The sequence below is a fragment of the Emydura macquarii genome, unplaced genomic scaffold, assembly GCF_026122565.2.
Source record: "Emydura macquarii macquarii isolate MOO-44397 ecotype Brisbane River unplaced genomic scaffold, CSIRO-AGI_Emac_v2 contig_1253, whole genome shotgun sequence".
Taxonomy (NCBI): Eukaryota; Metazoa; Chordata; order Testudines; family Chelidae; genus Emydura; species Emydura macquarii.
In genome coordinates, this window is record NW_027131390.1 from 93,450,591 (window position 1) to 93,462,230 (window position 11,640).

Sequence of the window (11,640 nt, forward strand, 5' to 3'; positions counted from 1 at the left end):
GGATTTGCAATAATATAGTTCTTTAACTCACTGAAAAATGGTTATGAATTTAAAATTTCACATGAGTGACTCACAATAGAAAAGCTGAAATGAAAAAGAGGGTAGAACCACTACGATTTTTCTTTTGTTGGGAAGGAGGGGGGCAGAAATTAAGATTCTTCTCACATCCTCTGCTTTCTTCTCTAATCACAATGCAGGCACTATCAGTGAATGTAGAATCTTTGTATTATTTCCAAGTTTCCTCTATTGTCAGTCATTGTGACAAAGTGCCGGACAATCTGACACAATGATGAATCACTCCAGACATTGAGTTTTCATATGGCTGTCAAATGATCTCAGTAGGCTGTGTCACCTGAAAATGCCAAAAGACTAAAACCGTGTTTTGCTTTAGAATAAAGGCAGAGTTTTCTATAAACTCCATGGATTCAGACGAGAGTCTAGAGGGCCAATTCTGATCGCTCTCTTACCCTGCATAAATCAGTGGAACCACACCAATGTGAATAAAGTCAAAATCAGGCCCTTTGGATTTAATAAAGACTAAACATATATAATATAAGAATTTGTTGTTTTAGTTTTAAAATTTCTTCATATCACAACTTTTATCATAATATTTTTAAATACCCATTTTCATGAAGTAACACCAAATTGCTGGGTATTCTATTCTAATTGTTTCTAATTCTCATATACAAAATAGAGTATCTTTGTTTTTTACAGCATGTCAAGTTATCCAGCAAACTTTTCATTTTCCCTGTGGAACAGGTAAGATGTTACAGAATTGATGATAACTGATTGATATATAGTCAAATGCAAATATGTTTATTTAAATACAGGCCTTAGTTTCATGTAGATTCGCTTGTTGATGCTACTGTAACTCCAGATCATTTTCTCCATGAAAATGTTGTGTTCTCCCAGATTATTATTCACAAAGGCAGCTTTTTGAGTTATTTCTGCTCCTGCACAATATTCATGATAGCAATTTGATACCTTAGCAGTTTCAAGGTTATCAAATGATTGAAAATCCTACTGCTTACTTCAAGGTGTAACATATAAAACTGTACTGCCATCCATTATAGCAGTATAATAGTTTTTCTTAATGCCTTTCATGAACTGCTGATTTAAGAGTGTAAGCTCACTTCAGAAAGGGCTTACAAGTTTCAAAATTTTTAGGTACTGTGTGACTATGGAATGCAGCCCCTTGATTTTGTATCACTGTATATATTACTTAAGCAAGCAATATTTAATCTTTTTCACTACATCAGCTGCAGAATGAAGACATTATGCTATATTTATAATGAAAAACAAATAAATGGTTATTTATCTAATCTCTTGAAGGGCTAATGCTGGTTTGATATGAATTTCATGAGTAAGAATTGGATACTGTAGATCTTAGAGATTAACATTATACCAAGAAGCAGTTACTAAGCCATAGGATACAGTAGAGTTTGCTAACTGATGCATGCAAGTGAACCCATAATAAGGACTTTGAAGAAAAAACCATCATTTCTCAATCCGTTTTTGGTGCTCCCAACCACCCATTGAATTTTAGTTTCAGATATAATTTGGATGGTCTCTGATTGGCGAATAGTGTTGCTTGATTGAGTTTACATGGTGGCATCTGCTTAAGTAACAGATGTCTGTGCCACTAAGGTGCTATGTTCTCACTTTTTATATATGGGGAAATTGCTTCTAAAAGAGATTTTATTTCTTTATGCAAATGAAAATACAATATTCCTATCCTTAAAGGATCCTCATTATAACAAGAATCTTAAATAATCAAAAATGCATATGCAACCTCATAAAATCTTTTGCTATTTTGAATATTAAGGAAGTTTCTTATGCACTGTCAATTGTGCATGAAATGAGTTCTTATTTTAACTACTGGTATAAAGATATTAGCTCTTATTCAATGATACCCCACTGGATTTCTAAACAAATAGTGCATAATAATGTTTGTGACAAAGTTTTTCAAGTAATAACTTCACATTCCGTTTCGGGGAAGAGATATATTTATTCAGTGGAAATATAGTAAAAATACACATATTTTGTATTTTCTTCCCTTATAGGAACAATGTGTTTTGGTAACTATGTGTGATCTCTTTAAGGATTTGTTTTTCTGACCTATACTAACTAAGGTTCAGAATACAATGAGAGCAGCTCTCCAAGAAGATGTGTACTTCTCCACAGATGCTGATTTAGTTAATCTGTAACTGATAGAAATGTGTCTGGGAAGAAAAATGGTGTCAGAGTTAAAGCATAAGACTGAGTGTTAGGAGAGTGGATTTCTATTCCTGGATGTGTCACATATACCCATGTGACTGTTTGTATGTCTACACTGGGATAAAAGACCCAGGGCACGGCCATGGCTGGCCTAGGTCAGCTGACTTGGGCTGTGGGGCTAAAAATAACTGTGTAAACATTCGGGTTTGGTCTGGAGCCCAAACTCTGGGAGCCTTCCCCCTTGTGGAAGCCTTGTGGAAACCTTGCCCAAGCCTGAACATCTACACAGCAACTTTACAGCCCTGCAGCCCGGGCCCACTAGCCGAAGTCAGCTGGCCCAGGCCCAGCTATTGGTATTTACTGCTGTGTAGACATACCCTGTGAGCCAAGCACACACGGCAAGACTCTGCCTGGCCTTTCTGTGAGCTTGCAGTGATGGAGAGGGTACAAGGAACCTTCTCCTTTTGCATGAACCGCATAAGGGCTATGCAGAATTGTGGACTCTGTGCTCAGCACTGGGGTGCAAAGTACCTTAAACAAGACAAAGAAGGGAGTGGGCATGTTCTCTATCTCATTCAGCACTGGCTGATAGGGTGGGACCAGACATTGGTACGCTGCATGCCATAAAGGGGAATATTAACAGACTAGCACCTACTGTGGATTGGGGAGTTCAGGGAGGCATCCCCGGATGTGGGGTGACCCACAGACATGCTGTCTCTGGTGAATAAGGAAAAGGGTTTTACAGGAGAACAATTCAATGATTAACAACAAACTAGACTTGTTTTCCCCATTTGGTTTTGTTGGGACCCTGAGACTGGAACACTGCTAGAAGGGTATGCCAGAGCTTCTCTTTTCCCTGGGGCTGTAAGACTAGGGTTACCTAATTTTGGGACTCTGTGGGATGGGCACCAAGAGGTAGATCCTGAAATGTTTATTCTTCTTACCTCAAAAGTCGTTTCAGAGCTTAAAGCAGAGCAGGCTAAGTCTGCAACAGAGACGACAGAGAAAGTCTGTTGAGCTATTCTGGTGCTAACGTGAGAGAGGAGAAGACCTAGCTATCACTCTTTTCACAGCAAATGGAAAAGCATGCTGGGAAAGGGGGAAAGCACTGGGCTCTTAACATATATATTCCCTTACCTCTCAGGGCTGTTGATGGGAAATCAGCATGGATAAAGGAGGCAGCCACTTGAGACCAACTCCAGGAGCCATTACCAGTAGGGGGACTAGGTAGAGACACAGGGGGTTTTACATTCCCAAACCTTTTGATCTCTAACAGCTACTCTATTGTGGATCTTCTTGGGTATATGTAACTTTGTGTGTACATTAGTCATTTTTTGTGCCTTGTGATGTAATGATCTTGACCTGCTGCTATGGTAATGCCACACCTGGCTTTAGGCTGTGCCAAAATGGCATGAACTCATGGTTAACCTCATCTGTAAAATGGAGAAGATGACACTTCCCTGCCTCACAGGGGTCTTGGGAAAATTCACCACACTGTAAAGTGTTTTGAGGTTTTTGATTGGTAGGTGCTGTGAAAATACTAAGATCTTCACAGAAGGAGTCTGAGGAGTTGGGCTGAATGTAAAGAAACCAGATAAAGATAGAACTTGAGTCACTTCTCATGTCGTCAGACTTTCTTAAAGGAATCCTGGGACAGGGCCCTGGCAGTGGAAATACCTCATGGAGCAGGAGTCATCGCAACTCAACCCACCCATGATTCCTCCTTGCTGCACTGCCTGGAGCTGGTCAGCACTGGCAGCGGTTGCCTGGTTGGACTGACTGATCAGTTGCAGTTGCTAGGGACTCAAAAGTAGGCATACAAAATGCTTTGGGCTTCTTCCAAAAACCAGGCTGTCACAGTGCAGCTGTTTATTGCCAATGGTTGTAGGACTATGAACTAGTTCAATTTCTAGTTTTGCTCCCCAGGGGGGAATGGGAAAAGCCTGCTCTGGCCAGCTTGATTTATAATGTTTAATCATTCTTCTGCCTACCGAGTTTTGTGGTTTTGGTTGGAATTTGTTTACATTTTTGTGAGTGAATGTGATAACAGGTCATTATCCATGCTGTACTGATGAAAGGGCCTAGGATTTGTGCAGGAGGTACTTGTGCAGGAGGTGTCACCCGGACTTTACGAGAAATGAGCATTCGTTGGGTAACGAAGCTCAGGCTAGCATAAGAGAAGAAGGGCTGTGGAAATGAGGAGCAATAGCCCAGGGACTCTATCCAAGGGTCTTGCTTCACTCTGGGTTCCCCACTTGGAGATTCTACGCCCTGTGGTAGCAGAAGCACAGCTGAATCCATAGTGAGGACAAAACAGCAGGGTGGGGAAGACTCCATAGCAAGCAGCCCAGTGGTAGCAGTGGAGTCAGAACAAGGCCTTATTGGACTGATGGCAGCACAGCTGACTTTGAATCACAGAAATGTGGGGCTGGAAGGAACTTTGAGAGGTCATCTCGTTCAGTCCCCTACACTGATGCAGGACCAAATATTTTTAGACAATCCCTGACAGGTGTTTGTCTAACCTGTTCTTAAAAAGCTCCAGTGATGGGGTTTCCACAATCTCCCTTGGAAGCTTATTTCAGTGCTTTACTATTCATATAGTTAGAAAGCTTTTCCTAGTATGTAATCTAAATCTCTCTTGCTGCAGATTAAGTTGATTACTGCTTGTCCTGCCTCCTGTGGACTTGAAGAGCAATTGATCACCATCCTCTTTATAACAGCCCTTAACATATCTGAAGACTGTTCTCTGGTCCCTGCTCAGTCTTCTTTTCTTGAGACTAAACATGGCCAGTTTTTTAACCTTTCCTCAGAGGTTGGTTTTCTAAACCTTTTATTATTTGTGTTGCTCTTCTCTGGACTATATCCAATTTATCCACATCTTTCCTGAACCGTGGTGTCCAGAAATAGACACAATATTTCAGCTAAGGCCTCACCAGTGCCAAGTAGAACAAAACAATTACCTTGAGTGTCTTACACATGACATTCCTGTAAATACACTCCAGAATAATAATTGCCTTTTTTTGCAACTGCATCACATATTCCATTTGTGATCCATTATAACCCCCAAATCCTTTTCCACAGTACTACTGCCCAAGTTATTCCCCATTTAGTAGTTGTACATTTGATTTGTCTTTCCTAAGTGAAGTACGCTGCATTTGTCTTTATTGAATTTCATCTTGTTGATTTCAGACTAATTCTCCAATTTGTCAAGATCGTTTTGAACTCTAATCCTGTCCTCCAAAGTTCTAGCAATCGCTTTCATCTTGGTGTCATCTGCAAATTTTATAAGCATGCTCTCCACTTCATCATCCCAGTCATTACTGAAAATATTGAATAGTAAAGGACCCAGGACAAACTCCTGTGGAACCCCATTATACATGTCCTCCCAGTTTGACAGCAGACCATTGACAACTGCTCTTTGAGTATGGCTTTCAGCTAGTTTTGCATCCTTCTGATAGTAATTTAGACCACATTTCCCTAGTTTGATTATGAAATTATCATGTTGGACTGTGTCACAAGTCTTACTAAAATCAAGATATATCAAGTCTACAGCTTCCACCATTCACAAAGCCAGTAACCCTGTAAAAGAAGGAAATTAGGTTAGTTTGGTATAATTTATACTTGACAAATCCATGTTGGATATTAGTTATAGCCTTAAAATCCTCTAGGTGCCTGCAAACTGATTGTTTAATAATTTGTTCCAATATCTTTCTAGGTATCAGTTACACTGACTGGTCTGTAGTTCCCTGGGTCCTGTTTGTTTCCCCTTTTAAAGATAGGAAAATATAGGTATAAGTTTTCACAGTCTTCTGTGACCTCATCTGTCCTTCATGAGTTCTTAGAGATAATTGCTAATGGTTACCAGATTGCTTCAGCTAGCTCCCTAAGTACGGGAAGATGAATTTCATCATGTCCTGCCAATTTGAATACATCTAAATGATCAAATCTTTTTTACCTTGTTTTCCTTATTTTGAATTGTGCTCCTTCTTCCTTGTTGTCAATTTTAATTGTGTTAAGTGTCTGGTCACACTTTACCTTTTAGTGAAGACTGAAGCAAAATAGGCATTAAACAACTCTGCCCTCTTGATGTCATTCATTATTAGCTCTCCTTCCCGGCTAAGTAGAGGACCTACACTTTCCTTCATCTTTCTCTTGTTCCCAATGTATCTATAGAACCTTTCCTTATTGCCTTTTATGTCCCTTGCTAGATGTAACTTCTTCTGTCTTAGCCTTTCTGTTTTGTCCCTACATGTCTGTGCTATTTCCTTTATGCTCAATCTTAGCAATTTTTTCATATTTCCACTTTTTGTAGGATTCCTTTTGATTTGCAGATCATCAAGAGGTCTTGATGGAGCAACAGAGGCCTCATACTATTCTTCTATCTTACCTTTGCATCAGGATAGTTTCCTGTTGTGCCTTTAATATTGTCCCTTTGAGAAACTGCCAGCTCTCCTAAACTCCTTTTTCCCTTAAATTTCCTTCTCAGGGGACCTTACCTATCACTTTTCTGAGTTTGTTAAAGTCTATTTTTGTCCTTACTCTGCTGCTCTCATTCCTTCCTTTTCATGATCACTTTTATCAAAATTGCCTTCAGTCTTCAGATTCACAACCAATTCCTCTGTGTTAGTCAAAATCAAGTCTAAAATTGCTGTCCCATTGGTTACTTCCTCCATGTTCTGAAACTAAAAGTTATCCCCAAGACAGTCCAAGAACTTTACTGAACATTTTGTGCTTTGCCGTATTACTTTTCCAACATAGGTCTGGGTAATTAAAGTCCTCCATTACTACCAGGTCAGGTGTTTTGGACATTTCTGTTATTTGTTTTAGAAATGCATTATCCACCTCTTTCATCTTATTTGATAGTAGACTCCTGCCATGATATTGCCCCTAGTTTTTTCCCCTTCTATCTTCACCCAGAGATTTTCAAATAGTGTGCCTGACACCTCCTTCTGGACCTCAGAACAAGTGTATAATTCTTGATATAGAATGCAACACCTCCTCCTTTTTTCCAGTTTGTCTTTCCTGAACAAGCTATACCCCAATATTACAGTCATGAGACATATCTCACCAACTCTCCGTGATGCCAGTTAAGTTATAATGTAGTTTATGTACTAATACTTCCATTTCTACCCCATACTCCTATCATTTGCCTAGTTGGGAAGATTCCTGCACTGTTATCTCTCTTGTTGCTCTTATAATCCTTTGACAATTTGCACTTTTTTTATACCTATCTGTGGGCTTTTGTCCCCTGCCACCTTTGAATCTAGGTTAAAGCCCTCCTCACTAAGTTGGAGTGTTTGTATGTGAAGATGTTTTTCCCCTTTTTGGTCAGGTGATCCTCATTTCTTCCCAGCAGTCCTCATTCCTAGCATCCTGCCCCACCTCGCCTGTCAATGCAGAGCTGAAATCAATGAACTGCACCAGGTATCTGTGCTTACAATGGTACTTGGTGGAGCAGTTCTCTCTGGACTTGAGAAGACCTGAAGAGAAAAGCTATCCTTGGATGTCACTTGACTACCACTAAGACTAATATGATCTATGCTTTTAGGTGGCTGAGGATTGTGGGGAGACAGAGCTCTGGAATTCCATAAACTGGCTGTTTATTATTTGGGTCAAGGGGGTTGATCAAATTTCTGATATACTGATTTAGGTTACTCAATTTCTTATATGTAAATATCTATACAGAGTATCTTATACATTTTCTTACTGGAAAAATACTCCTGTTCCATATTGCCAAAGGACTCTGAGCACTTGTGACTGGGTAAAAGCCTCCTAGAAAGATGACCCCGAGGTTATATTTTCATTTCCCAAAGCCAGAAGTAGGAGAATGGCTCTGAGTGGGAACTCAAGCCATAATTTTAATTCAGAAAAGGACCCTATCCACATTGAGTCCAGCCTTTGTTGTGCCGTTGCAACCTAAAAGAAGGGTTACATTTTACTATGTCACAAAAGTAGCATTAATATGAGCAGAGAGCAATTCTATTCACAGTTCTTTTATGCAATCTGGGCAGGCGATGCCACCTTGGCATGTAGCCATGTGCCTTCTATTGTGGACCAGGATGTAAGTGGTTTGGCCTATTGCACAGAGCAGGAGTCAGGGCTAGTGGGTGAAGCAGGTGTCCAGGTTGGGGAATGAAGCCAAGGGTCAGCCCCAGAGTCAACTGTGAGTTACAAGAGCCAAGAGTCAAGCCAGAGTCAGAACCAGGAATCGAAACTGAGAGTCAGAGCTGAGGTCAGGTACCAAATGCCAGAGCCAAAGTTCAAGCCAGCGTCATTGTCAGAGTTGGAGGCTGGGGTCAGAGATGGGATGATTGGAGGAAAGGTATAAGGGCAGGAACTGGAGGAGAGGCAAGGATCGATCATAGAGCAGGAGCATACTGGGAACAGGAGCGAAGGCCGGAGTGAGGCAGGTGCCATGAGCAGAGCAGGATTCAGGAACAGGGTTGGGTGAAGGAGGCTGGCACAAGCAGGGTCCAATGCAGCCACAAAAGGAAATCACCCTGTTGCTCAGACAAACTTCCTATGTCTCCTTCTGGCTTACATAGTGTGGCTGGACCAGTTGGTGGAGCCGGGCAATCCCCCAAACAGGGCTCCCATGTGTTTGTCTTGGCTAGAGCTAGAATCCTAGTAGCATCTCAGCCTACCAGGTTTCACCAGCTATTGGGTAGATGCCAGGATGTGGCAGCTGTCTATGGGCTCCCAGGCCTGGGTTCAAGACTTGGGACATGACTCTCTCTCTCTAACAGTGCTTAACAGTTATGAAGGACTAACAGCACGGTCTCTGACTTCTTTCAGGAGGCAGAGTCCAGTACATGCAGCAGCCAGAATATGGCCTTTGTGATTTTTTAAATACTTTGCATTTTGGAATAATAAATCCAAGTATTGAATGTGAAAGGGAGTGCGTAGAAATAAGATTCTTTGATCCTCTTCCATCAAGACTGTAGGGAAAACTGAAGCTTGCCAGTGGTTCAAAGTTTCAACGGAAACCTATTTTGGGTAGATATGCAGGTATTAAACTCTCCAAACTATATTTATTCAGTAACTTAAGTAAGATGGTAGCTGAGATGCAATGGATTGTCGACCTGCTGGCAGCAGTATTAATAATAGAGGAGTGTGCTTTATTCTACTGTTTGCATTCGCATCTGCTTTCACAAACATTATCAAGATAATCACATTCCTCCAGCAGCTGCTTTGCTTTAGCTCACAAAAATAATTCAAGGGTAATGCACCTTGTCTAAGTTAATTCCAAATACATACTGCAAATAAAACAAAAAGTGCACAGTGCATATTTTGACCCACTGCACTACATCAAAGATACAAAACGACTGGAATAAAGTTGGGCAAAAATCATTATTTGCCTAATAATGTTTCTGAACAGCAGTAGCTTGAGTTTTTTATTTTTTGTACATATGAATTAATATCAAACTACAGCCTAAAGGGTAGCTTATTCAGGTCCTCAAACATCCCATATGAGAAGAGGCAAAGTATATTATGTGGAGTTGAGATGATTTATGAAAGTATTGCCCATTGAAAGAGGAATCATAGGCCGAGAACCAAGAAGCTTACTTCTCAGGTACCTGTACACCTTCAAGGAGATTGTCTGTATGCAGCCACGCTTCTGAGATGACTCACTCCCCCCGTGAGCAAATTTGGGCCCCTCTGAATATCAGTGTTTGTTGGGGCTCTGCACATGCTCCCTAGTGCATCCAAACATCTGTACCAAGAATACCAGGCACACAGACTCAAATGCCCCTCAGTTCCTTTCCTGAAAAAAGAACCAAGCAGATGTTTCTGAAGAGTGATCCATATAAGCCAATTAAGGCAAAACTACTCATTTATTGTAACAAACAATGTATTTATTTTTGTTCATTGTTGATAAATTGTATAGTCAATTGCATTATGAAATATATTCAAGAGGCCAAATAACCAGTATCAGTGAGGTTTATTGCTCTAAGTCAATAATAATATAGTACAAGGAAAAGGTTCTGTATGATACCAGTCTCTGGGAAGCCGTCTTGTGCAGTGATGTTGTAGTCATCTTATGCTGACCAATGTTGCCAGCTGACCAATGCTGCCAATGTTACACAATTCAACTGGTATCATTTATACATTGATTTTACAAGTTACGCATCATTTAGATCCAATACATCAGTTTGTCCCCGTTTCCTAGCTTGTTGCTCTGTTCCTTCCTTATCTTTGTTTTGGGTACTAGCATTTCAGGTACTGCTCCGTGAAGACACTTCCCTAGCTTGTACTAAGACATAGAATGAATGTATCTTGATTTTGACATGTTTCCTATCTGCTTATGCCAAATGCTTACTTCAGCAAATGAAGGAACTATGGAACAACTTTGCATAAGTGAACTGGATTATGGTACAGGCCAGTTTAGGCTATTTTACTGTTTCAATATTTGTGCTTAATGCTTTGGGTGCTTTATGCATATAATGCATATATATATGAATGAAACTTATATGTGGATAATAGATATTATTAACATTTTTATAATATATATATGCTAACCAGCATATATTAGTCAGCATCATGAATGATCTGCAAAAGGGCCACCATTTGTTCATTCTAACAATATAAATGTAGAAGGCCTTTAGGTAGCCATCTGTTTCACGATGAGACTCCATGTTTATTAGATTTTACTTACGTTGTCTATATTCTTTTTATTATTTAGTTATTGTGTTCGTCAGTGATATTGGCGGTTCCTGTATTATTTGTTGCTCAGACAGAAATGCAAGGCTTGAAAATGCTAGAATGACTTCATTCCACTGAGGAAACAATGGATTTTCTGACAGCATCGTTAGCATATTTTTTCAACCACATGCAGTTTTCTCGGGAGAACGTATGTTGGGACGACACTAAAACATATCAAAACAGAAATATATTGGCATGTGGAACAGAATGGAGTCTTCTTCCCAGCATGACAAAGATCACACTGGCTACCATTTGTCACTTGCTAGCAGGTGTGCCATATGATGTCTGGTAGCTAAAATTTAGTTTCATCTGATTTGGATTATAAGAAGTAACATTTAAGGCAGATAATTTTTAGGACTGCCCAAGTTTGGAAACATACTTAGCCAAGCAAATGAGACCAATAATATGTAGCCCTATTATGAGTGAGGTTTATTTACAATGCCTATCAAGATACAAGAACAATACAGAATGAATATTCAGACATGTTGACCACCTTCTCAAATTCTACAGATACCAGAAACAATGCTGATATGCCCTAACATGAAAATAATATATAAGTAACAAATGCAGATGTGAAGGATTAGCCCCTCTGGAGGATTTACAATAGAATATACTTTTTTAAGTCTATCCTCAGGTTATTCCCACAACCCAGATTGTCTCAGAATTTTGAATTTCTTAGACAAAAGCATCACAGGGAACCTATATACCAGAAACAGCAAT

General features: G+C 39.9%; 1 long non-coding RNA gene across 1 annotated transcript in view; it reads left to right on the forward strand.

The window, feature by feature from the left end:
* Positions 1-11,057, forward strand: part of LOC137154217 (uncharacterized) — a 161,177-nt gene extending 150,120 nt beyond the window's left edge. Inside the window, exons 2-3 of the long non-coding RNA XR_010920160.1 lie at positions 715-759; positions 10,901-11,057. This is a non-coding gene — a long non-coding RNA (uncharacterized lncRNA). The remainder of the gene's footprint in view (positions 1-714; positions 760-10,900) is intronic.
* Positions 11,058-11,640: the final 583 nt, after the last annotated feature.